At 43.9% G+C, this 27,747-nt stretch overlaps 1 protein-coding gene and 1 pseudogene across 19 annotated transcripts in view; one reads left to right on the forward strand and one right to left on the reverse strand.

Moving 5' to 3' along the window:
- KIAA1217 (KIAA1217 ortholog) overlaps positions 1-27,747 on the forward strand; it is a 343,140-nt gene that overhangs the window by 89,805 nt on the left and 225,588 nt on the right. The gene's annotated exons all lie outside the window — the stretch shown is intronic.
- On the reverse strand, positions 1,186-2,148 carry LOC102122478 (large ribosomal subunit protein uL18 pseudogene; annotated as a pseudogene).

Here is a 27,747-nt window from a genome sequence, read left to right on the forward strand (position 1 = left end):
ACTCTACACGTGTATAGTTTTATAATCTTATCAGCTGTGATCTTCAGGACCAAGTAAGTGGCAGCTACAGGAGGATGGTCTCTGTCGCTGTCAACACCTGAGTATTCCAACTCTCACTTACTTGATACCAACCACAGAAGGACATGAGACTGTAATACACTGGGATTTTCAAAATGCGAAAGAATTTGATATTCAAGTCTTATTAGCTGTCTAGGAATAAAACAAGAGTGGGGAGAAACATATAAAGTAAGGAGGAATACATGTCTACAGCTAAAACCAGGCAACAGGACCACCCACTATGGTGTATTGTGAAAATTTATGGGGCTACTTTTGTTTGTCACAATAATTGGAGCAGTTGGTTGAAGGATACAGTGCAGCAGAGCCATATTCTGTTAAGGAAACAGATCCGCTGACTAAATTTATGTTTACTAAATGCATACTCAGTGGTCTGTTTCCTCCTCAGTGTGACGTAAGTAACTACCATGAATTTACCTAATGGAAGTAGCATCCACACACATCCAACACATGCCCCTTGATGGACAGACAGGGAAGGTGCCAGTTGCTCAGTCCCCATCCCAGTGATCATAAAGAAACTGGAGTCTTCAGGCTGGGGGCAGTGTCTCATGCCTGTAATCCCAGCACTTTGGGAGGCCAAGGCAGGTGGATCACCTAAGGTCAGGTCAGGAGTTCGAGATCATACTGGCCTAGATGGTAAAACCCTGTCTCTACTAAAAATACAAAAATTACCTGGGCGTAGTGGCGCATGCCTGTAATCCCAGCTACTCAGGAGGCTGAGGCAGGAGAATCGCTTGAAGCTGGGAAGTGGAGGTTGCAGTGAGCTGAGATCTTGCCACTGCATTCCAGCCTGGTCAACAGAACAGGACTGTCTCAAAAAATGAAAAATTTAGAAATTTAAAAAAAGAGAGAAACTGGAGTCTTTAAATTACTCCCGTTTAAAAGAGGCAGATGTCTGAGTGGACAATCACATCAAGAACTTTAACTGAAAGAAGCTAGTATGGGAAAAAAGTGAAATGTACATGAAATAGGACAAAGGCCAGGGATACTAGATACCTTGCAAGGTGTAGGATAGTCTCATACTGTGAAGAATTGTCACTTGTGGCTGTGACTTTAGAACATCTGGCCTGACATTTTGGGGGTGAAAAAGTGTTTATATTACTGGACTCTAAAAATATATATATATTTTTTCTGTCTGTAAGTTTATTGCCTATATCTGAAAAATCATGATAGAAAATTGTTTGGTTTAGCTCTCAGCACCCCGCTCCTGAGCTCTGAGGAAGCTTGCCTTCTTTTGAGCTACCCGATCCTTCTTCTGAGCAAGGGACATTTTGGGACGGTTCCACCTCTTCTTTTTAACTTCTTTCTTGGGCTTCTTTTCATAGACTGGATTCTCTCGTATAGCAGCATGAACTTTCTTATACATCTCCATCATGTCTGGAGTTACGCTGTTCTTTATGTATTGAGAGAACTGTTTCTTGTAAGCATCTTCATCTTCTTCCATTAAGTAGCGCATGTAATCTGCAACATTCGGGCCCATGATGCGCTTCCGGTGTACTTCTGCATTATATTCCCTGCTTTCAGAATCGTAACCAGGGAATCGTTCGGTACTGTGAGGGATAGACAAGCCTCCATCCACAGCTCCCTTCAGGGCGCCAAAAACTTTATTGCCAGTGTTAGTTCTGGCAAGGCCTGCATCCAAATAGCAGGTAAAGGCACCTGGCTGACCATCAATGCTTTCCACCTTGTATTCATCGCCAGTCACCTCCACTTGGCCTTCACAGATCTTGTCCATGCCAAACCTATTGAGAAGGCTGCGGGCCAGCAGCAGGCCAGGACAATATGCTGCAGCATCATTTGTCAGGCCAACCTTCACACCATATTTTGGCAGTTCGTGTGCATATGCTGCGCAGACTATCATATCCCCCTCTATACGGGCATAAGCAATCTGACAAATGATATCTCAGTTTGTTACACGAACTGTCATCCTGTAGTTGGGTATGTTGTATTTGTTTTTATCCTATATCACCAAGCGTTTCCAAGCATAGTAATCAGTTTTACCCTCTCGTCGTCTTCTAAATTTCACTTGGTATCTCTTAAAGTAGGCCTTATTCTTAACAACTTTAACAAACCCTATCCTGCGGAACAGAGACCGGCGTCCGTGGCTCGACGGAGACCTGCAGGCCCAGCGGCGCTAGCTGGGGGAAAAGGGCTAAAAATATTTTTTATCTAAACAGAAATTAAATATATGCTAAATTTTTCAGGAATGCAGTTACCTTTTCAATTGAGAGGATATTGTTCTTTGTTTTGTTTAGAACTTTACTATACAGTAATGTCTCTGCTCATATCAGTGTGCATGTATAACTACTGAATTCACACTGATACTACTTAGAGGTAGCTCCTGATGTCACTGTACCTGAGCATTTGTATATTGAAATGTTCCTTATTTGTTCATAAATTTTTTTCTTTTTTTTTTCTCCTTTATATAATAGGATATTGTATTGATTTTTTTTTAATGTATGTGACTAAGCAAGTTTTTAAATAATTATATCTCAGGATATAAAAAGAGGCCTTGGGTCTGATGGGTTTGAGAATTGCTGGCATGGACAGCCTCATTAGTTCTTGTCTTAAGACAGAGGATAATAAAAGTTAAAGGTTCAGACTTAATCAGAGTGTCAGAAAAAAGAACAGCGAGCCGGGTGCAGTGGCTCACATCTGTCATCCCAGCACTTTGGGAGGCCGAGGTGGGCAGATCACCTGAGGTCAGGAGTTTGAGACCAGCCTGGTCAACATGGCGAAACCCTGTCTCTATTAAATATACAAAAATTAGCTTGGCATGGTGGTGCCTGTCTCTAGTCTCAGCTACTCAGGAGGCTGAGACAGGAGAATAGCTTGAACCCGGAAGGCAGAAGCCGCGGTGAGCCGAGATCGCACCACTGCACTCCAGCCTGGGCGACCGAGGAAGACTCCATCTCAAAAAAAAAGAAAAGAAAAGAAATAGCAAGAACATGTCGCACAGGAAAAGAAGCTGGGAGAAAATCATGAAGGGAATTCATGTATTGGGCAACTTGTCAGAATGGACAGAGCTTGGGCTCAGGAATTAATGCATGAGTTTGGCACTCTTCTCTCAACTTCCAGAATTCAACTGTCCTGAATTCTGCCTTCTAGGGGTCCCCGCAGGCTCAGAATGAATATTAGAGATAATGACCTTAAAACACCTAGCACAGAGTTGCAAAAATGTTACAAATTGTAAATAGTATACATAATAACACTAATGCCATCTGACTCTTAAAAATGGAAAATGGTGAAGCTATCTTACTGGCTTTTAGAGAGGTTGACCGAGTTTTCTACAATTGCTCATGGCTGGATTTCGGGGCCAGGCTCTAAAATCCAGGTTCTTTAGATTATTTTGAGCCCAATAACCAACTGTAGGTTTGACCTGACTTGAATCACTCTCTCCCTCTAAAATTCCCTGGACTCTTGCTTTGTCCATACAGAACCCGTCCATCAAATTACACCAAATATCACAGAATCCTGTGGCTTTCTCATGGCAACATAAGTGCCTTTGACATGTGAGCTCTTTCCTTTTTTTCTGGGAACAGGGTCTTGCTCCGTTGCCCAGGCTGTGATCGCAGCTCACTGCAGCCTTGACCTCCCTGGCTCAAACACTCCTCCCACCTCAGCCTCCCAAGTAGCTGAGACCATAGGGCATGCACCACCACACCTGGCTAATTTTTAAATTTTTTTGTAGAGACAGAATCTCCCTATGTTGCTCAGGCTGGTTTCAAACTCCTGAGTTAATGCGATCTTCTCACCTTGGCCTCCCAAAGTACTGGGATTACAGGCGTGAGCCACTGCACTCAGTCTAGATTTTTCCTTTTCAATAGTCACTTTTACGCTTATGAATAAACTACAATTTTATGAAGGCGGTGGGCACTGGAGTGATACTTCCAGCCCTGGTGCTTCCTCTGTGGGTTCAGCCTGCCCTGTGAACTAATGAAATTTAACCAGTGTGGTGCTCCCTCCCACTTAGACTTCTCTCTCTGACCAAACTGCCTCTGTTTTCCTTCCCTTTGGTCCCCCAGAACCTGTGCAAGCTCCAAGTCCAGCAACAACTTTTCTCCTAGATTCTTTACTGCTTGTTTGATTCCAGATGCAAGAGCTATAGCTTCACTGGTGCTTCCGGTCTTCTTATGGTTTCTCGTTGCCGCAGAGGGTAGTCACCAAGCTTTTGCTCAAACACTGAAACACTCAAACTACGTACAGAGAGATGCTTTACCAGTTACTCATCTTCCTCGTTGGGCATCTGCAGAGACTCCTAGAGAAATGTTTGTGAGACAACATGAGTTATGAATTTTGCATTCAAAATCTTTTAAATTGATAACAAAATGAATCTGTCCCACAGTGCAAAGAGATGACTGCTTGGTCAGTTTCTTTTTGGGAGAATTATTTCTGATTTTTTTTTTTTTTTAGTTAAATGCTAGTTATTAGAAAAGTAGCCACATGGCCCCCTGAGTCTGTTCAGATCTTTTGGTCCATTTTCCTTCTCCTCTCCCACACCCCTCGATTTGCTTGTCACATGTGTTCCAGAGATTCCTTCTGTTCTTGTCTTTGGCAGGATCATCTTGAATTAAGGGTAGTGTAAATACATCCTGCCTCTGTTTCTACTGTGAAGGCCCCTCTCTCTGCGTTTCCTGCGTAGTTTCCTTAGGCTGTTCTGTGCATTTTGGGTGGCGTCTGCCTTCTTTTATTTTTTTGAGATGGAGTCTCACTCTGTCAACCAGGCTGGAGTGCAGTGGCACGATCTTGACTCACTACAGCCTCCACCTCCCAAGTTCAAGCAATTCTCCTGCCTCAGCCTCCCAAGTAGCTGGGACTAGAGGCAGGCACCACCACACCCGGCTAATTTTGTATTTTTAGTAGAGACGGGGTTTCACCATGTTGGCCAGACTGGTCTTGAACCCCTCACCTCAAGTGAATTCGTCTGTTTGTTTGTTTATTGAGACAGAGTCTCACTCTGTTGCCCAGGCTGGAGTGTGGTGGTATGATCTCAGCTCACTGCAACCTCTGCCTCCCGGGTTCAAGCAATTCTCGTGCCTCAGCCTCCCGAATAGCTGGGATGACAGGCACCAGCCACCATGCCCGGCTAATTTTTGTATTTTTAGTAGAGGCGAGGTTTCACCATGTTGGGCAAGCCTGTCTTGAACTCTTGACCTCAAGTGATCCGCCCACCTCAGCCTTCCAAAGTGCTGGGATTACAGGCGTGAGCCCCCGCGCCTGGCCAGGTCTGCATTCCTAATGCTACTTTTGAACCTGGCAATCTCAGACAATAAAATTCAGTGCAGCTGGGGCAGATAAGTGCCCCCTGCTCTCACATTCCTCTTTAGTCTCGGCATCTTCAAGTTAGACCCAGGTCATTATTTTTGTATCAATGACATTTCATCATGCATTAAATACTGAGGTGTTAAAAATACCAAAAAAGCCCTAAAAATGCCTAGAAAATTATCTAAAGCATTTAATATTAAGGAAGATAAATTTTCACATCTCTTTTCAAATATAAATTGATTATAAAGCATATTGAGTGACTTTAAGCCTAAGGTTTTCTGTATCTGGAAAACTGAAATTTAATTGCAGCCTTCTCCATGTCACCATAGTGCCACGCACAGCATAGTGCTCAGTGCCCCAGGCACCTTCCAACTTCCATTCCCAAAGAGATCTTCCCTCCTCACCATTCCTAAAACCCCAGCCATCTCCACCTGCTGACACTGTAGCTTCATCCCCAGATCACTTCAGCTTAAAGTGATTTTCCCTTTTCTGGATTCCAAGAAGGACTTTGCTTGCAAAAATGTTTATTTAAAAAAAAAAAAAAAAGGCAACAGAAGTTCTACAATTAATCTTTTCTCATAAGTAGACTTTATTTTTTAGAACAGGTTGACCAGGCACAGTACCTCACGCCTATAATCCCAGCACTTTGGGAGGCCAAGGCAGGCAGATCACCTGAGGTCAGGAGTTTGAGACCAGCCTGGCCAACATGGTGAAACCCCGTCTCTGCTAAAAATACAAAAATTAGCTGAACGTGGTGGCTCTCGCCTGTAATCCCAGTTACTTGGGAGGCTGAGGCAGGAGAATCGCTTGAACTGGGGAGGTGGAGGCTGCAGTGAGCCAAGATCACACCACTGTAGTCCAGCCTAGGTAACAGATCAAGACTCCATCTTGAAAAAAGAGGAGAGGGGAGGGGAGGGGACTGAAACAGATTAAGACTCCATCTCAAAGAAAGAAAAGAAAAGAAAAGTCCGAGAGACAGCAAACGAGATATAGGGTTTATCGGGAGAACTTACATACAGGGACAGTCCAGTGGTGGCAGGTTGGACAGGAGAACCACTACCATTTGTAAAAAGCTTACAGTTTATATAGCATTTTCACTTAGCACCCTCCACCTAGCAACCTCCATTTAACCCAAAACAAAGGTCCTTGATCCCTTGTATGACCTGCGTTTCAAGAGACAGGCCAGGGGTTCGGATATCCATCATGGATAAGGAGTGAATCCCTGGGTTGGCCACTCCTGGATTCCTTAGCTCAGAACTCTGAATGTACATTCTTCTTGATCGTGGAATCATTCTCAGGGCATGCCTAGGTTAAGTTATTGCTGTCAGGTGCATCTGTATACACTCCCTAATGTGTTGCTCTTTTGTGAGTGAATTACCTTTAATTTGGCATTATGTTTTCTATGTCCATGCTGTGCTTCTCTTTTACTCTTATTTATTCAGTGTATATTTCTTAAGGGCCTATTAGGCACTGCTGTGTAGGTCTGGAAAAACAGGGAACACACAAAGTACTTGCCTTCTTAGTGCCAGCATTTCAGAGAAAAGAGGCAGGTGACAGACAAATAAATAGATGGCATGGGGTATAAGTGCTCTGAAAAAAAATAAGACAGTGTAAGGAAAATTGACACAGGACACTTTAAAGAGAAGGCCTTCTGGATGAAAGGACAATTTGAGCAGTCACCAGGGAGCAGTGAGGGAGGAGGTGGCCATGTGGATATCTGTCTAGTGGAAGAGCCCAGAAGGCAGAGGAAATAAGACAAGTTAGACAGTTAAGACCAAGGCCTTAGGTGGGGTGGCAGGATGGGTACATGGGACTGAGGGACCATATGGGGGTGGGCTGGGGGTGGGACATAGTCAAGATCAAGGTCATGTAGGGTCTTATAGGCTGTGGTAAAGACTTGAATTTTTACTCCGAGTAAGAGGGGAAATCATTGGCTTTTTATTTTTCTAGAAATGGGGTGTTGCTCTGTCACCCAGGCTGGAGTGCAGTGGCTCAATCATAGCTTGCTACAGCCTCAAACTCCTGGGCTCCAGCAATCCTCCTATCTCAGCCTTCCTAGTAGCTGGGACTACAGGTGCACACCACTAAGCCCAGTTAATGTTGAAATATTGTTTAGAGACAGGATCTTGCTGTGATGCCCAGGCTGGTCTCAAATTCCTGGCCTCAAGCAATCCTCCTACCTCGACCTCCCTAAGTGCTGGGATTCCAGGCATGAGCCACCACACCTGGCCTCCACTGGAGGATTTTAAAGACTTGTATGCTTAGTTAAAGCAGTCTGTAGGGGGATGGGGCAAGCCTGGAAGTGGAGAGACCCGTGAGGAGGCTCCTGGACAACTTAGTGACAACAGGCCAGGGTTAGGGTGGAGGCCATGAGAGGTGAGAATCAGATCCCAGTTCACAGAGTTGATGGGATTTGCTAATGGTCTAACTGGGAAGGACTATAAAGAAAAGCAGGGAGTCAAGAATGATTAGAAACAAGGTTTGTGCCTTGGCAGTTGGAGGATTCCTGATGTCATTTACAGAGAATGGGGAGGGGGTCTGAGGTGGGCTTAAGCTTGAAGAACAAACTCAAGTTGGGTTTTGGACAGACTACATTCGAAGTTCCTGTTGGACATTGAAGGCTGTTGGCTGTGAGTCTGCCTTCCAAATCCCTGAGTCCTTGAATTCAAGGTCATGTGTTGGCCGTCTTTGTATTAGGACATCTAACACTTGTGTTTGACTTAATGGGATTCAAATTTGCACGTGTGTGGTTTTCTGAATGTGGCCTACAGTTTCACTTGGATCTTCATATTCTTTTTCATCATAATCTGAAAAAGCAAAAAAAAGACCATTGGAAAGAAATGCTGTATGAAACTTTCTGAAAATGGATGGAACCAGAAATGATGCTGACAGGAGTTTTAGAAATGAAAAATAGAGAGTATTCAGACCAAATATAAGTAAATTAGCATAAATCAGCATTCTCTGATTTCCACGCCTACTTACCCAAGTTGGTTGACTCAACAGCTGCTAAGACTACAGCTGTGTGATTCCTCCACATTTTTTTTTTTTGCATGGAAAAGTGTTTCAGATTGTCATTGCTTCATCATTTCCAATTCCATATTAGCTTATCTTTTTTTTTTTTTTTTGCCTGACCATAGTAGTTAAGCAAAGTCTTGCAACTGTCCTTCATTCTGCTGAACCAACTGTATCATATGTTTTCACTTGACATTTTGTTTTAGATCTACTTGGGACTTTATTTAAATTTTTTTTACATTTTTTACTTAAACATTTTTTTAGATAGAGATAGTGTCTCATTATTATGAATGCATGGGGCATTTGTACCTCCTGGGCTCAAGCAATCTTCCTGTCTCAGCCTCCCAAGTAACTGGGGCTAACAGCACTGTACCACCACATCCAACTAGTTTTTAAAATTTTTTTGTAGAGATGGGGTCTCGTTATGTTGCCCAGGCTGGTCTTGAACTCCTGGCCTTAAGTGGTCCTCCCACCTTTAAGTGCCGAGATTACAGGCATGAGCCACCACACCTGACCTTGGGGTTTTATTTTTGCCTTCGAGGCCGTCCAGACAGTTCTTCTTGGAGGTTTGGGGAAGTCTTCCGTAAAGAAAACTTCCTTATACCCAGCTGATGATGGTAAAAGTTCCAGGTGGAGAAAGACTTCCTAGGCAGAAGGAAAAGCAAGTGCAAAGCTATGTCGCCTCTACAAGAGCAGATGCGTAGTTTAGGGTGACTGCATAGGACCTGGGAAGAGAGCTGAGTCACAAAGGGCAGATGACTGGCAGGTAATGAAGGTCCTTACGGGCTCTACTAAGTAGTGTGGAAAATGAGAAGTATTCAAAATTTAGAGCCCGGGGTACTGTGATGGGATTGCGTTTTTTGACAAAGCTACTTTGACTGCCATGTAAAGAACAGATGGGAGGTGAGGGAGCCTGATTAGAAGGTCTTTGATGATGCAGGCAAAAGATGATGAAGGTCTCAAAGTTCTTTCAGCCTCTACTGGAACACATTTAGTGGGACATGTGTTTATAACATAAAGTTAAATATGAAAGCAGAAACATTGGTGATGGAGAGGAGAGCACAAAATTGGGGAGATACTGTAACCAGGTTGAAAGCCTATACTGCTCACTGCATAACAGCCAGTAAGTCAAGAGACAAGGAGTTGGGGTAAGGAAAATGACTATATGGAGAGCCAGCAAACCAAGAAGATGGTGGACTGGTCTCCTAAAATACCATCTTAAAAGACATGAATCTCGAGCTTCTTTTTATATTTGGGAAAGGGGAACAAGGAGAGGGTTGAGGTGACAGGTGACCACAGACATCTGAGCAGTAGCAGGAGTCTGAGGGTGTTACACTGAATATTGCATTGTTACTTGTGTCTGTGCCCTTTTTACTTCCTCAGTGGTGAGTTTTGGGAAGGGACTATTATCATCCTTGCTTTAAACTGTAAAGTAAATTCCCCCCATGGTTATCTTGGCTTATGTGTGGGAATGAGCAAAGGCAGTCAGCTTGAGAGGTTAGAAGCAAGATGGAGTTAGTTAGCTATGTTAGGTTTCTGTAACTGCTACATCTTACATGTAGGATTACAGCATCTACTTGGATGAATGGCGATGTCACTCTAGCATGAGAAGCCGATGGGGTTAGGTGGAGGTTGAATGGTACCATACTTGTGTCAGGACATGACATCTTTGTGGAGCCCAGGGGTCATCCATTAAGCAGCTGGGAATACAGTTCTGGGGCTCAGCAGAGACCTCAGCCTGGAATAACATGTTTAGAAGTCATCAACATCTCATTAGGAAAGAGAAAGAGACCGCCTAGGAGAGGAAATAGAGCAATGAGAGAAAATGGTCAACGAGGGAAAGCATGCTGGGATTGAGTGTCTGTGGTACCAGTGATCTTACTATTGATGACAGAGTTGAAAAAGAAAAGAGAGAGTTGTATTCAAATTCTGGTTGATTTAGTCTTGTATTAACATTTCCTGACTCACCAACTGGTAAATGTCCAAGAAAAATACATTTTTTTGTTTTATCAAAAAATATCCATGCTATTTGATCACTCTTCAGGCATTAACAAATGGTGTCAATGAGAACATTTTAACAAAATGTCCTTTCTGCTATTAATACCCACAGCAACCAACTTGGAAATCAGTCATCATAGAAGATGACTGCAGGTTCTGGCTCTCCCAAATCACCAATAATTCACACCTTTGTACATGGTTGTGTACATGTTCTGTTCCTACTATTATGCAACACTCAGTGGCACTGGACACTTGGGGAATCTTTAGGACTTTAAGTAGTTCATCGTTTTGCCCCAAACCTAGACACTACTATAAGAAACCCAACAGGCTACTCTTACCAGCAATAGGGGTTCCTGAACAATATCACAGAACAATGAGAAACCCTGTACTTGTGAATCTCTTTACAACCCCAGGTGCTTAAGCGTGGTTTTTAAAGGTGACTGCCTGGTTGCCTGGTAAGTCTGAGTGACTTGCAGGCAGCTATCTGTCTGGAGCAGGAGTTATTCTCTGAAGCCATGGAAAGTGTCAGGGAAGGCCGGATACACATCACGTAAGTGCATGAGAAGTAATACTTTCAACGGCAGCAGCATCTTCCAAATGACAAAAATAACTCAGCTTTAGTCAGTAGCCCTGAAGCCAAGTGTCCCCTTTCGCTGCCTGTCCTCTGTTGGTATTCTTCAAAGGTACATCGTGTCTTTCACAGTTTGGAATGTAATGTTTCTCTTCTCGCTGATGTAACTGTCTTAGTATCTGTCTGCTCCTCCTCGTGTCATGTATTTGGAAGGTCCTCACCTCTTGCTCACTTGCATTTTACATTCTTCTTGTCTATTGTTCATTCATACGGCAAGAAATTGACGGCCACCTGCCAGGCACTAGTTAGCAAAGTTGCTTCTACTCTGATTTCTATTGTTCTCTCAGTTTTTTAGACTGTAGCTGTTTAATTACAATGCAGCAACTTTCATGTCAGTATTTCTCCTAAAGGTCTTAGTTTATTTTATTCCGCCATCACGCAAGGTTCCTTGCAGTCCTCTATTCTGAAAATAGATGCATTTCTTCCAAAATACTGGATCAGCTTTTAGGTTTTTCAGAGTCCTTGGCAAGTCTCCTTTTGGGAACCTTGACTGACTCGCCTTGATTCTCCTTTTCTCTTAGCTCCGGACTGAGCTCCTTCTCAAGAGCTCTTATGTTATAAAGCTTGTGTTCGTGAGCAGAGATGGACTGATAGTGGGTGTTATTAATCATTTAAAGATGTGGCTGTCCCTGCTCTTATTTCCTGTGTTAAGCTTCCCACCAGCAAACCTGGCCAAGTGCTTTGGCTGGCGCTGTGGAAACAGCCTTCGTGTACACACTGCTTGGCCCTTCACTCCCTTCACGCCCTTCTTCCCATCAAGACGTAATGATTGGCTGGGCGTGGTGGCTCATGCTTGTAATCCTAGCTCTTTGGGAGGCCAAAGTGGGAGGATCACTTGAATCCAGGAGTTTGAGACCAGCCTGGACAACATAATGAGACCTCATCTCTTAAAAAAAAAAAAAATTAGGCATAGTGGCACATGCCTGTAGTCTGAGCTACATGGGAGGTTGAGGCTAGAGGATTGCTTGAGCATAAGAGGTCGGGGCTGCATTGAGCCATAATTGTGCTACTGCACTTAGCCTTGGTGACAGAGTGAGACCTTGTCTCAAAAAAAAAAAAAAAAAAGAATGGAGTTCATCTCCACCCAGCATGCTAGAGCAGGCATACCATTCATTGTGGAGGCAAAACTCCTGCGTAGCTGCCAAAATAACTCCTGAGTGCTTTGCAATGGAGAGAAACAAAGGAATGTTGGGTCACTGCCCGAGTCATGGGGTCTCTGCCGGAGCCATAGAAAGCTTTGGATTTCTGGAGCCACATTGAATGGACTGATTATGCTTAAAATTATAAAAGAAACATATAGCCTAAGATAATTGAGTGCAATAAACCAATGTATCTTCTTTGTTCTTACATGTAAAAATTGCTGAGTAGGTACCATGGTACCCACTCGATTGCTAAGCCGTGGAAGGAGCCTTGCTTTGGAATTCTCTCAGCTCCTCTTTCCCATCGTTTGCTTAGCTTTGTCCCTTTTCAGCCTCCTGTGCTAACTGATAGCACATGTGTTTCAGAATGGAACCTGGAAAAGGAATGTGTGCAGCCCTCGTAAGGATATACCATTCCACATTCCATATGCTGTTAGATAATATGCTGGCTAGACCGTCAACAGTTACCCCAGGAAGGGGGAATTTGGATTGGAAAGGAATCAAAGGAATTGGAGGTAACATAATGGACTGCAGTTAAACTGTAATAGGGTGGTCTGGACAACTGGACGAAGGCCAGGTTCAAAATTGCAGGCAATCCCCTCTGCCCTTTTAGAATAAGGCAAGGTCCACTGAATGGAGAACAAGGCAGGCCATCAGCCTTCTTAGGGTTTAATTCAAACATGGGCTCTGAGCTTTGTCTTTTGTTCTCTTTAAAGGAACAAAGCCATTGAATCCAGCCAGAAAAACCTGTGCGTATCCATCATAAACATCCACAAAATCTTCTTTAATCTCCCTTGTTATTCTCCCTAAGAAGTAGGGCTCTAAAATACGTTCTTGGTTGCATCCAATAAGTGTCAGCTGATGTTCATGACCCCTTCATTTCCTGTGTCCCTTGTACTTGATGCAATGACTGGCATAACCTATTTGTTGGAATGAATGAATGAATGGCATTGGTGGCTGGGCACAGTGGTTCATGCCCAGCACATTGGGAGTCTGAGGTGGCTAGATCAGTTGAGGTCAGCAGTTTGAGACCAGCCTCGACAACATGGTGAAATTCTGTCTCTACTCAAAATTCAAAAATTAGCTAGGCATGGTGGCTCATGCCTGTAATCCCAGTTACTTGGGAGGCTGAGGCCAGAGGATAGCTTGAACCCAGGAGGTGGAGGTTGCAGTGAGCTAAGATCACACCACTGCACTGCAGCCTGGGTGACAGAGCAAGACTGTGTCTCAAAAAAAAAAAAAAAAAAAAAAAAGCGAAAAACAGGGAAAGCGTGAGTGAGTGGAGGAAAACAATGAAATCCAGTTCTGAGGGTAAGGAGCATGCCATCAGTATGATGAGGGATGTGATATGGTATGAGGATGGGGCTTTTCAAACTGTATTCTGCAGACCAGTAGACCATGACAAATAGGCACGCGTGCGCGCGCACGCGCACACACACACACACACACACACACACACACACACACACACAAGGGCTTCCGTGTTCTGACAGATGTTGCACACTATATCTCACTGTGGGATCACAGTGTATGTTTGTATACTGAAGTCTCTGAAAAGACCTGCAATGAAGAGAACCTGGTTAACCTTTCTTTTACTCAGCCTTCCCCTATTGTATTTGACTGTGGAATCCTCTGCGTTATACCCTTTTACATCCTGGAACCCACTGAACACAGTTTTCTCAACATTGGTAGAAATTTACAAAATCATCCTAGTCTTGAGTCCAGCTGACCTGAGTGTGAATCAAGGTTTACCACATAGTGTGTGATCCTGAGTCAAATTAAGTAACCTCCGGTTCCCTCCTCCTTCATCTATATGATGAGGATAATGTCCATCTCCTAAAAGGAGAGAATGAAGGCAGATAATGCAGGTAATCCATCTTGCGTGCACCCAGCATACGGTGGCTCTTCCCTGGTTAATTTCTGCCCTGATGTGCGCAATTTCCCTGCACCACTCTGCTACCCATAAAGAGGGGCTTCTTAGGATATAACCTATTGTCCTTAAACTTTATGAGCAGTGCAGTAATTGTTATTTGCACCTGTAAAATGTGAATAACTGGTCTTTCTTTTTAAAATACTTTCCCAAAGGACAATTATGGCAAAGAGATCATGTCCTAAGTAGTTTCTCACGTGTTGGTGCTATCACCTCCTAAGTTTTGGCAATGTTATTTCTCTGCTTTTTTCTTGACTCCCCCCTAGTTCTTCTAAATTGGATATTAAACAGGAGGAGTCTTTTTAATATCCTGGAAATGTGTTTTATTAATCTACCAAACAAATGGCTGTCCAACAACTCCATGAAACAAGAAGAACAGCCACTAACATTCGTTTTGCTTTTCCCAGGCGCCAGGTAGCGCTGTAAACTCTTTATGTGTGTAATTCATTTCATCTTCACAACAACCCGATGAGGTAAGTGCTGTTATCTGCAGTTTGCAGAGAAGGAAACTGAAGCTGGTGGAGTAACATGCCTAAGGCCACCCTGCTAGGACAAGATGAATGACCATGACACCGAGTGACTAAAGCCTTAGGAAAAAAGATGAGTTGAAAATGGGAGAGCTACCTAGGGTAGAACCGCAGAGTTTTTATTTTCTTGCCAAGTTTTAGTAAAAATTTCTCAGTTTTCAGGAAACAAAAGTTATGTATTTTAAAGTTTGAAATCACAAATTAGGCACCACTCCCCCATCTCTAGCCTCTACATTTTTAAGCAAGATCAACAGAACTCAGTGGACTTCCACGGAGTTCAGGTACCTTGTTCCAGTTGTGCCTCCAAAACTCAGTCCCTTTTCTAAGGCAGGGCACATATAATTGACTACAGGCTGGGCACGGTGGCTCATGCCTGTAATCCCAGCACTTTAGGTGGCAGAGGCAGGAGGATCACTTGAGCCCAGGAGTTGGAGACCAGCCTGGACAACTTCGTGAAAACCCGTCTCTACAAAAAAATGCAAAAATTAGCCAAGTGTGGTGGTGCACACCTGTAGTCCTAGCTATTTGGGAGGCTGAGCTTGGAGGATCACATGAGCCTGAAGAGGTTGAGGTTGCAGTGAGCCAAGATTGCACCACTGCTCTCCAGCCTGGGCAAGAGAGTGAGACCCTGTCTCAAATAAAACAAAACAAAAAAAAGAAGAAGATTGCCAAATATTTAAATGTCAGTTACTATTAATTTAAATGTCCACCAGAGGTGTCCTTGAAGTCAAAAGCTGCTATTTTCCCCAATGCCAGAACTCCTAACAGTGGACCCCAGGCCCTAGGAGGTGGTCTAGAGTCGCCCCTAAAATAAAGGCTTTGTCTTCTGCACACATGAGGCAACCTCAGGATCGGACACTTGGTAGGTCCCAGCCTGTGTCCCGTGACACCTTGGAGAACAATTGAGACTGGTTGATATTTGGAGGGTTAAGCAAAGGACCATTCTTTTGCCAGCGACTCTGCTGTGGTTGAAGTGTCTTGAGGGTGGTGAACGGGTCCTCACTGGGCTCGTCTCTGAGCTGCACACCTTGACTTGACACAGGAGTCAAGTAGTAAGTGTTGGTTGAAGGAATCAGCGATGTTTGGCTACCCATTGTGTGCTCTCAAATATTTGCTAGGGATATGGTGATAAGGGAAGAAAAAGACCCAAAGAGTAATGACCGAGCAGCTATGTGAGTGAATCAATGATGTGACCACATTGCTTTTTCTTAGCCGATAGTTGCAGCTCTATGCGACTTTTTCTACTTATTGCTGGAGGTCATCACATTCCAACCCTGAGGACTGGTCCCATGCTGGGCGGTACTGCAGTGACCTCTACATTTGAACTGGGGTTTCTTGTATCTCAGGAGGGTCAGGGGCTTATGGGAACTTTTTGTCATCTGGGGGGAAAAAGGCTTTCTTAGGGGAAAAGGAAAAGTCTCCTTTTTATCCTCTAGGGGTGAAAAGGAAGTGCCGTTAGAATAGGAAGGGGCTTCTTGTAGGCTTGAAAAGAGAAGGACTTGGCAGGTGGCACCTGGGCTTTGTTCAGTAGGACTGAGAGGGCAGGAGCATAGCTGGCTTTCTGTAAGACTCACAAACCCTGTGGCCCATTGATGACATGCTCTCTGCTCTACAAAGTGGACTTCCCTTGCACTGGAATTTTCTTTTCCTCCCTGTGCTGGTGTGAGATTCTCTGGATACATAAGGTGACCTGAGAAGAAGCAGACTGTGTCATCACAATTTATTTGTAGGATCTGGGTTTTCTCCTTCAGAGGAGGTGCCACTCATGCCCAAGATGCCTGCTCTGTCCCTGAGCCTTTCAGAACAAGGGCAGGACGGAGAGGAGCCCAGCTAAGAGGGGCCAGCTCAAAGTCATTCAGGAAAAACAGATATACACAGACATGGCCGGAAGCCTCAATGTGTTTTTCTAATGTAGGAAGGTTAAAGTGGAACTTTATATCATAGTTTAAAAAAAAAAAAAAAGTGAAGGCTGGGGCCGGGCGCAGTGGCTCATGCCTATAATCCCAGCACTTTGGGAGGCCGAGGCAGGCTAATCACCTGAGGTCAGGAGTTCAAGATCAGCCTGGCCAAGATGGTGAAACTTCATCTCTACTAAAAAAATACAAAAATTAGCTGGGCATGTTGGTGCATGCCTCTAATCCCAGCTGCTTGGGAGGCTGAGGCAGGAGAATTCCTTGAACCTGGGAAGCGGAGGTTGCAGTGAGCCAGGATTGTGTCACTGCACTCCAGCCTGGTGACAGAGCAAGACTCAACAAAAAATAAAAAAAAAAATAAAAAAAAATAAAAAGCTGGGCATGGCGGCTCATGTCTGTAATCCCAACATTTTGGAAGGATGAGAGGGAGGATTGCCTGAGTCTAGGAGTTCGAGACCAGCCTGGGCAATATAGTGGTACCCCATCTCTACAAAATAAAAATAAAAATTAGCTGGGTGTGGTGGTGCAGACCTGTGGTCCCAGCTACTCAGGAGGCTGAGGTGGGAGGATCACTTGAGCCTGAGGAGGTGTGGGCTGCAGGGAGCCTTGATTATGCCACTACACTCCAGCCTAGATGACAGAGCACATCCTTGTCTCAAACAAACAAAACCCTACATATCTTGAGAGGTATTGGAGAGGCCTTAATACATGCCACGCACATAGAACTCAATGAGCAATTCTCTGTCTCAAAAATAAATAAACAATAGACATTTAAGAATATACTACCATTAAGCAACTCAGGTATGGAAGTTCATGAAAGATCCTTTGGTTTAATAAGACATGAAGGGAAATTTAGTATCACTGATGGCATCTTTCTCTCTCCTCACCGCGATCTCTTCCAGTTAACTGCTGAAGGCAAATCAACAGTACAGCGAGATGTATTTTGCAGTTCAGTTATTGATTTTTAGGGAGCCTGGGAGGGTACCCTTATCTGTGTCTCTTTGAGGACAATGACAGGAGCCCTCATTGTCAACAGAGATAACAGTGAGGTTGTATTTTTATTTGTTCACAAACACTGACGTGACGAAGGGCTCTTACTGGTACGCTTGAGGAGAGTAGCCTGGCGATTAAATGTTCTTATTTCGAGTGAGCAGCCGGGCTGTGTTCAGAAGAGGCCATTAGCAGAGCACAAAACCCACCTACAGTCCAATTAAGAGCAAAGGGATGTGACTGCGGAAATATTAATGGGCTGTGTTGGTAAAGCTGCCCGGGATTAGCGCCAGATGGAGCTTTTCTGTAGACAGTTTGTAGGAAACTCTTGTGTATTTTCACGCGGGATGTCCTCCTGCAGAGGGGGGTCGGTTTCAGATAATGACTGTTGTGCTTTTTGGGGATACCACCTGCAGAAATGTGTCTATTTTGACTGTTTATAGATTGCAGAAAGCTGGTGGAACCACCTTCAGAGAGGTGATCCTTTGATTGAATGTTTTTTCCATCCAACACCAAAAAATTACAGGCCATGATTGGATCTTAGAGCTGATTCTTGCTTTGTAAGACTACATGGTTTTGGTGAACATCCATCTTTTTTACTTTTTTATTTTTTTATTTTTTGAGACAGAGTCTCACTCTGTCACACAGGCTAGGGTGCAGTGGTACAATCTCAGCTCACTGCAGCCTCCGCCTCCCGGGCTCAAGTGATTCTCCTGCCTCAGCCTCCTGAGCAGCTGGGATTACCAGTGCCCACCACTGCGCCTGGCTAATTTTTGTATTTTTAGTGGAGACAGGGTTTCTCCATGTTGGCCAGGCTGGTTTCGAACTCCTGACTGAATATCCTTCTTGAATGATGAAGTCAACCTTATTTACCCTTGAAAGATGACTTAATCCTTATCGAGAGAGCTTCAAAAATACCTGTTATTCTGTACCTTCATTTAAAAAAATAAGTCCTGTTGCTTTGTTAACTCCTATCCAATGCCTACTATAGCTCTGTTTACATATTACAAAATAAATAGAACCATGTCTTTGAAGTACCAGCCCTGTTAGTCCATGGTAAGATTTCTGCCTAAAATTTAAGCATCTTGACAACATGCGGAAGACTTAGATGGGGACAGGGAAGGACCATTTCTCAGAAGAATAACTCCTCAGCTCAGCAAAGTTGTGTCATCTGTCCAAGGTAGCACTTTGGCAGTTTCCTAAATGAGGGAGGGTATTCATGGGTGTATGCATGTATGGTGTCTGTGTGTGTGTGCACACATGCACATGTGCTCACACATGTTATAACTGCAGAAAACAGGCAGGGGAGCCTGTGATTTGCCCTGTGTTTCTGTAAAGCCCCCTACAGCTTTAACTAATTTCCATTGTTGTTGATGGAGGTTCAGATGTGAAATCTAATGGTGTCTGTGATCTGCAAAATAAACCCATTGGTCGGGTGCGGTGGCTCATACCTTTAATTCCAGCACTTAGGAAGGCCAAGGCAGGCAGATCATGAGGTCAGGAGATTGAGACCATCTTGGCTAACATGGTGAAACCCCATCTCTACTAAAAATACAAAAATAAATAAATAAATAAACCGGATGTGGTGGTGGGTGCCTGTAGTCCCAGCTACTCGGGAGGCTGAGGCAGGAAAATGGTGTGAACCTGGGAGGCGGAGCTTGCAATGAGCTGAGATGGTGCCACTGCACTCCAGCCTGAGAGACAGAGCGAGACTCTGTCTCTAAAATAATAAAATAAAATAAAATAATAAAATAAAATAAAATAATCCTTCCTTCATCCAAGAACCTACCCATGTCTTTCGGGTGGCTTTCCATCTTGTCTTGGTGCAGACAGTCTTCCATGGGACCCACTGATTGATACCCAGGACCGTCTCTGGAAGGTTGAAGCGGAGGACAGAGGGGCATGGAAAAGGTGTGGAGTAATACATAGGAAGCTTCCAAAGAGAAACGGGTACAAGACGGCACAGAAACACGTTCAGTTGCCTCAGCTGCTGATGTTCAAAATAACTGCAGAAAATAAATGCTGCTACACCCAAAAGAAAAGGAAGGTGGAACTGGGGGCCTAGAGTGAATTTTTTCAAAGGTAAAAAGGAGCCCAAATTTCACAGAATGATCTCCCGCTTCAGAAAGGGAACCCTGTGAGTACACTCTACACTTCCCTGCCTGTTTTCTGGAGAGTGGTACTGAGTGTTTGGCACTGTCTGCAAGGAAGGAAGCAGGGCTCTGAGTAATTGCACAAACAGCAATTTTGTGTTTTCGAAGAGCAAGGACTCAGTCCTGTGTCCACGAAGCCTCCTTCAGGACGTTACTTCTTGACATAGCCCATCAACCGGAGCTCCTGCTTCTAGGTGCTGAGCCTTAGGGTGCTTTCAAATGCAATATCTAGGCAAGGAGCGGTGGCCCACACCTGTAATCCCAGCACTTTGGGAGGCTGAGGCAAGAGGATGGCTTGAGGCAGGAGGATCGAAGTCAAGGCTGCCGTGAGCTGTGATCGTGCCACTGCATGCTAGCCTAGGCAACAGAGCAAGACCTTGTTTCAAAACAAAACAAGAAAAAAAAAAAAATACGTGCAATATCCACTGATGGAAGTCATCATAAATTTGTTGCCAGAATGGGAATGTATCAGTTTGTACTTCCTACATTTTGTTTTTTGTGATGACTGTAACTTTGGATCATTTTATCAGTGACTGGATGAAAGTTTATTTTATCTAATGGGGGTTGGGGAATCCAAGGAGCTTTTCAAAGATAGCCAGTATCATTGATTATAAAGGGTAGTTCCCTGCTAAGCTTAAAATGCTGTCTTCAAACACTTTAGGCATCGTTTCTACCTAAGAGATGCATTGTGGAGGCCAGTCTAGAGCACCTGCCACTGGTCTTCAATGTGTTCAATAGGTATCCTGACGATACACGAAACACCAGGATCCTCTCACCTGCTTCACGTGCTGTGTGTACTCCAACAGGTATTCTGCAATCCGAGCTGTTCGTCATTTGTTAAACTACCGTGATTTGAGTCCCTTCAAAGTGAGATCCATTGGCAGCAAGAACTGTTTCATAGTATTATGTGTGTGTTTAAGGGCAGAGGGATGGTGTTATCTAACTGGCCTGTCCCAGTTTGCAGGCATGGGAGGAGTTCCTAGGATGTGTGACTTTCAATTTTAAAAGCGAGGAAGTCCTGGACACACCAGGATGAGTTGTCGACCTGCTTGGGGGGCAGTGGATTTGGCCGTAAACTTCACCATTTCAAAATATTAAGTTGTTGGCATTCTGAATGCCCCTGGACCTATTTTGCGTCAGAGTGGACTCGTTCCCCAGCAAGCCATGTCCACCCCTAGTGGACTCGATCAGCTCCTGACACGCCCCTACTAGGCACGCCAGAATGGTTGTAGAATGTGTTTCATTGTCCTCGTCCACAGATACAGACACTTTGGTGACTCTGTGTTCTATCTGAGTGGGGGCCGAGACTACAGGATACCCCACCCCACTTCTGTCTCCTGTCCTTCATCCAAGGTGTCACCATTTATATCTATCAGGGAGGAGGCTTTGCAGCTAAAATTTAAAATAATAATAATATATTTCCGAGCCAGAGATTAGATGCCTCCATATCTCTTCTGGCCTCAGCATTCTGTGGTCTTCTATGGAGAAAGGTTAATTTTCTGAAGGCTTTGAATGGAATGAAAACTGCCTGTTCAAATGGTTCTGAGGATACTGAGAGACGCTCAGTGTGTGGTCTTTTTATTTTTAGTAATAGCGTTGGAAAAAATCAGGTTATGTTTATGCTGAGTGTGTGTGTGGGGGGGGCGCTGGTGAAATTGTGTAGTCTAGAAAAGGCTAGAATTATAAATTATTATAAACGTTGGCCAGGTGGGGAAATTCATATACCAAAAAACACTGCAGTGTATGTCAGCCTACAGATTTTCACGTAGTTTCTTGTCCAAAACTGTATCTGAGAGCAGAAATGATTGATTATATTATGTTCAATATACACCCAATATCTAGCACTGATAGATAAATTTGTGACAAGGGTCTTCTGTCCACATTTAATTTTATTTTGTTACTTTTAATTAATTAATTTATTTATTTTTCAGCCAGGGTTCTGCTGTGTTGCCCAGGCTGGTCTCAAATTCCTGGACTCAAGTGATCCCCCCACCTCAGCCTGCTGAGTAGCTGGCACTGCGGGTGTGCACCACCACACCCAGCTTAATTTTATTTTTATGGTCAAATATGACACAGGTGAAATCCATTACCCAGACCTTCAAGAGAGTGTCACGATGCGGTTGGCAATGAGGACAAGGGGTGGTGAGGAAAATACATTGCTGGAAATCAAGTTGATAATAGGTTTGGTGGAAGACGTAAGAAATTTAGTTTGGAACCTCTGAGGTAGGGAAACTAAGAATGCTCCTCTTTAGAATATACATGTATATTGGCATGCACGTAGAATATGCATGTCTGGACCTCCAGACTACAATCTGGGCTGCAGCCATCAGTGTACAGTCAAAGGTTCTTAGACTTTCTCTGTTCATGACATTCCTGTAGACCAAAAGAAACAGCTAACAGCTCCATTTATTAAGTAGTAAACCCCAAACAACTTAGTATTTATGACCTAACAATTTAGTGGCCAATTGAAAATAGAACACATCAATTGAAAAGAAAAGATGTATTTTTTTCATTTTTAGGTGATGGCTGGTTTTATGCATCAACTTGGGTAGGGCATGGGGCCTAGATATTTGGTCAAACCCCAGACTGGGTATTGCTGTGAAGGTTTGTCTTTTAGATGAGATTAACATTTAAATAGGTAAATTTTAGCTGGGTGCAGTGGCTCATGCCTGCAATCCCAGCACTTTGGGAGGCGGAGGCAGAAGGATCATTTGAAGTCAGGAGTTTGAGACCACCCTGGGCAATATAGCAGACTCTGTCTCTAAATAATTAGATAGATAATTAGAGAGGTAGATTAGCTTAGAGAGGTAGGTAGGTAGGTAGATAGGTAGATGATAGATGGATGGATGGATGGATGGATGGATAGATAGATAGATAGATAGATAGATAGATAGATAGATAGACAGACAGACAGACAGACAGACAGACTGACTGACTGATTGACTTTGAGTGACGCAGATTATCTTCCATACTGTGGCAAGGACTCATTCAATGAGTTGAAGACCACAAGAAAAAACAGACTGAAACAGGCTGAGGTTTCCATGAGGAGGAGGGAATTCTGCCTCTAGACTGTCCTTGAACTTGAGCTGCAGCATCAACTCTGCCTTGGGTCTCCATCCTACTGACCTTCCCAGCAGATTGTGGATTTGCCAGCCCCCACAATCATGTCAGCCAATTCCTTAAAATCAGTCTCTCTCTCTCTGGTTTTCTCTCGAATACACACATATACACACACCTCCCCCTCTCTTCTCTGGAGAACTCCACCTTCTACACTTACCAATGGGACGTGTGCACCTGTTGGGCATCGCACAACTCCCCAGGCCTTGGAATCAGATTGGACACCATTTCCTGTTCCTCTTTGATTTTTCTGCAGTACTTGCATTTTGATCCCAGCAACCTCTGAAAACCTCATGTTGCAAAAATGACATCATCAAGAAGAATGCAGATGATGTAATATTGAAACTGTGAACTACCTGAAGCGAGTAGTTTGCACAGTGTGTAACAAGTATTGCTATGTTTCCCTCGAAAAGTTAAAATATCCACCAGTGCCTCTGTGAGTTTGCCGCAGTATCCCACCCAGGACACCTGGGTGCACAGTTTGGGAGCTGCAGGTAGAGTGGCAGCAGCAGTCATGGGAGTAGATGAGCTCAGGCGGAGGGCACAGGAGGTGGAGACAGCAGAGAAGAGCTTCACAGAGGACATCTAGGAGGAACAGCAGAAGAAGAGCTTCCGGGCCGGGCGCGGTGGCTCATACCTGTAATCCCAACACTTTGGGAGGCCAAGTAGGCGGATCACCTGAGGTCAGGAGTTCGAGACCAGCATGGCCAACATGGCGAAACACCATCTCTAAAAATACAAAAATTAGCTGGGTGTGGTAGTTCATGTCTAATCCCAGCTACTCGGGAGGCTGAGGCATGAGAATCCCTTAAATCCAGGAGGCGGAGGTTGCAGTGAACTGAAATCATGCCACTGCACTCCAGTCTGGGTGACAGACGGAGACGCCGTCTCAAAAAAAATAAAAAAAATAAAAAAATAAAAAGGCAGGGGGTGGTTTTAGAAAGGGAGCCTAGAGACACAGGAAAAAATTGATGTACTGTCTATGAACAGCAAGGAAAATATGATTACACCTAACAAGTGATTTTGGCATAGGCGAGAAGGCAGAAAAATAATCTATACAGCTTGCATGGTTGGGGGAGTTAGGAGAGGTCAAGGCCACGTGCACGTAGAGCAAGAGGTAGAAGAGGTTTGGGGACTAGAGCGCACCCTGGTGGATAGTATGAGAATTGCACACTGGCTCAAGCAATGCATTTATGCAAGACCCCAGTAACTGGCCCTTGACAGGAGCTTTCACTGGTGGTGTGTGGCGCTGCTTGAATTCAGAGCCATAGTTTTAACAAGCCAGCATTAAATCCACAAATCTTTGCCAAAGCACTTTAAGCCTCTTGACATTTACTGGAATTAATTTACCTGCAAGAAAGTTCATATATCTAGCTTTGTTAACCCTACATTCAGGAAAATGTTTCCGTGAGATAGCTAAAACCCACATGGATGATACAGTACTGTCACAAAACCCAAAGGTGACATAATTAAGCATATAAAACTCCCGAGTTTTTTGCAATTACCATCATCTCGTAACTGGTTGTTTCATTAGGAAAAAGTGGATGGAATCAGTGGAATTATATGTATGATATGAAATGCTACTTGGCATCTATTAAATTTTTATTTTGTAAAAAAATAAAGGATAAGGAAAGCATCCTATTTGAAGACTCTAAGAAGGTCATGTTTTTAATTCCACACCACAAAAAATGCAAACAAATTTCTAATTACACTTCACGCATGGAGATCTGTAGAGGAAAAATAAATTGGTATACATCCACCCAAAAGCCACAAATCAGACCTAGAATGGCTAATCACAAATATAGCTTGTGTGCTTGGTGCTGATTACTTTCTCCACAGTCTATTGTGAACAATTAAGAATTTAGATCTTGAGCTGGGAGTGGTGTTTTTAAAGTGTGCCTTAAAAGCATAAAGTTCATTTAAATTTCTCCTAATCCTGGTTTGTACTTTCTCTTCCTTTTTGGTTAGAGTATTCCTTATCTTCAGGAGGCTCCTATTAAACTATAAATATCGCCTTGGGGCAGTGTTCATAGCACCACAGCACCCATCTATTTATCAGAATAATCAGCCCTTCCTGCTGGCTGAGAAAACACTGTCATTTTTACTCGTTAAAAACAGAACAGCTTTCAGTAGCAGTTGCCATTAATTGATTTCATGGCAGGAAGATGGAAAATTCTCCATTTTTTCATTCTCATCAGTCACCTAAGAACATCTTAAAAGCTACAGAGAGGCCGGGTGCGGTGGCTCACGCCTGTAATCCCAGTACTTTGGGAGGCCGAGGCGGGCAGATCACGAGGTCAGGGATCGAGACCATCCTGGCTAACACAGTGAAACCTCGTCTCTACTAAAAATACAAAAACAAAATTAGCTGGACGTGGTGGCGGGCGCCTGTAGTCCCAGCTATTCCGGAGGCTGAGGCAGGAGAAAGGCGTGAACCCGGGAGGCAGAGCTTGCAGTGAGCCGAGATCGCACCACTGCACTTCAGCCTGGGCGACAGAGCGAGACTCCGTCTCAAAAAAAAGAAAAAAAGAAAGAAAAATGCTACAAAGAAAGGGGCAGCTGCCATGGAAAACAGTGGGGCAGTTCCTCAGAAAAAAATAAAAATAAAATGATCATATGACCCTGCAATCCTGCTTCTCTGTACCCAAAAGAATTGAAAGCAGGAACTCAAAATATTTGTACATCCACGTTCATAGCAGCATTATTCATAATAGCTAAGGGGTAGGCTCGGTACAGTGGCTCACTCCTGTAATCCCAGCACTATGGGAGGCCAAGGTGGGCGGAATGGATCACTTGAGGTCAGGAGATCAAGACCAGCCTGACCAACATACCGAGACCCCATGGCATCAGGACGGGAGAACTGGACACTGGGAAAGAGAGAGACTAGTATTGGGAGGAGCAGGGAAGCACCCACAAGGAAAAGGACCCTGTACATGAACTTGGCTAAGGAATTGTTCCAGTGAGGGAAATACCAGACACTGTAAATGGTTGTGCACATGGGCCAGAGAGGTCTGTAAATTACATTTGAAACATAGACACCTACTATGTACCCATAAAAATTAAAAACTATTTTAAAAGATAAATTTCATTTGAGCCAGTCCTTCGAACCACCCAGAGTGGGTGGATGTCTCTCATGCCTGGGAGAAGCCCCACCTCTGTTCTGCGTCTCACCCTGCAGGCTGCTTATCCGAATCCTGAAGGTGGTGGACACCCATCCGCTAAGACTGAAGTGAAATAGGACAGAGGTGCAGAGTGAATGGACCATACTCCCTGTCATCTTGGCAACGTGTGATTGAATAAAACAACTTCTTTAGAAGTTTGATAGAGTGATTTGATCATGTAATTTACAAGTGATCATTTCTTTTTATTTTCATTTTCATTTTTTTTTTTGAGAGACAAAGTCTCACTGTACTGGCCAGGCTAGAGTGCAGTAGCACACTCATAGCTCACTGCAGCCTCAAGTTCCTGGGCTCAGTGATCTTCCCACCTCAGCCTTCTGAGTAGCCAGGACTATAGGCATGAACCACCATGCCCAGCTAATTTAAAAAAAGAAAGTTTTTGTAGAGATAAGTCTTGCTATGTTGCCCAGGATGGTCTTGAACTCCTGGCCTCAAGTGATTCTCTCACCTCAACCTCTCAGTCTTCTTTTTGTTTATGTACCTGGCTTCAGCCCTTTTGTTTCTTCAAGGGTCTGGACTTGTCCTGGCCCAGGAATATGTTGTTAAACAGTGGATTAATGGCATGACTTATGCATCTATTTAATTTATACGTATGCCCGGAGAGATTTTTGCATACATCAGTGGCTAACCAAATCAGGCAAACCACAGTTCATTTGAATAAGTCCTCCCATGCCATGAGACATCCCTGACAGGGATCCATTCTCCTTTTCCAGAGAATTTTCTAGGATCAGTAGCAAGGCCTGTTGTTCCTACTCATGCTCTTTATTGAATACAATTCATTTTGAGTGACCTTTACTTCTCAGTAATAGTTCTTTATTTGCGAAGTGCAGTTTGCAAACAGCATAATCGGCCCTCTGGCTTCTGGTTACTAGTATTCCATCTGCTTTGTAATGTCATTGTAAAAACCAGCTGGGTAGGAAGGGAAAAGATATTGATTGAATCTTTTTCACTGGAAGAAAAATTTGTGTAGCAATGAGATTGCCCTAGATTCAAATGGAATTTGAAGACAATACCAATGTTTTCTTTGTGTGTGTGTGTGTGTGTGTGTGTGTGTGTGTGTATTTGACTAACTTAGGGTGTTTTTCTTCGTATTTCTTCTTAGTACCTGAGAGTTAATGTACCCTAGTTAATTAATGATGGTACATTTAAAAATCAAAGGAAGAATAATAATTATAATAAAATGTTATAAAGTTAAGCATAAGATCTTAGGCTAAGGAACCACTGTAAATACACCTGTAATCCCAGCACTTTGGGAGCCCAAGGTGGGAGGATTGCTTGAGGCCATGAGTTTGAGATCAGCCTGGACAGCATAGCAAGACCTCATCTCTACAAAAAAAAAAAAAAAAAAAAGATTTAAATTAGCTAAACATGGTAGCATGTGCCTGTAGTCCCAGCTACAGGGAGGCTGAGACAGGAGGATTGCTTGAGCCCAGGAGGTCAAGACTGCACTAAGCCATGATCACACCACTGCACTCCAGCCTGGACAACAGAGTAAGACCCTGTCTCAAAAAACAACCGCAACAGGCCGGGCACCGTGGCTCACGCCTGTAATCCCCGCACTTTGGGAGGCCAAGGTAGGTGGATCACTTGAGGTCAAGAGTTCAAGACCAACCTGGCCAACATGGTGAAACCCTAAGTAGCCGGGCATGGTAGTATGCCCCTGTAATCCTAGCTACTGGGGAGGCAGAGGCAGGAGAATTGCTTGAACCCAGGAGGTGGAGGTTGCACTGAGCCAAGATCCTGTCACTGCACACCAGCCTGGGCAACAGAGCAAGACTTCATCTCAAAACAAACAAACAAACAAAAAACCCCACAGTA

Source organism: Macaca fascicularis, chromosome 9, assembly GCF_037993035.2.
Source record: "Macaca fascicularis isolate 582-1 chromosome 9, T2T-MFA8v1.1".
NCBI lineage: Eukaryota > Metazoa > Chordata > Mammalia > Primates > Cercopithecidae > Macaca > Macaca fascicularis.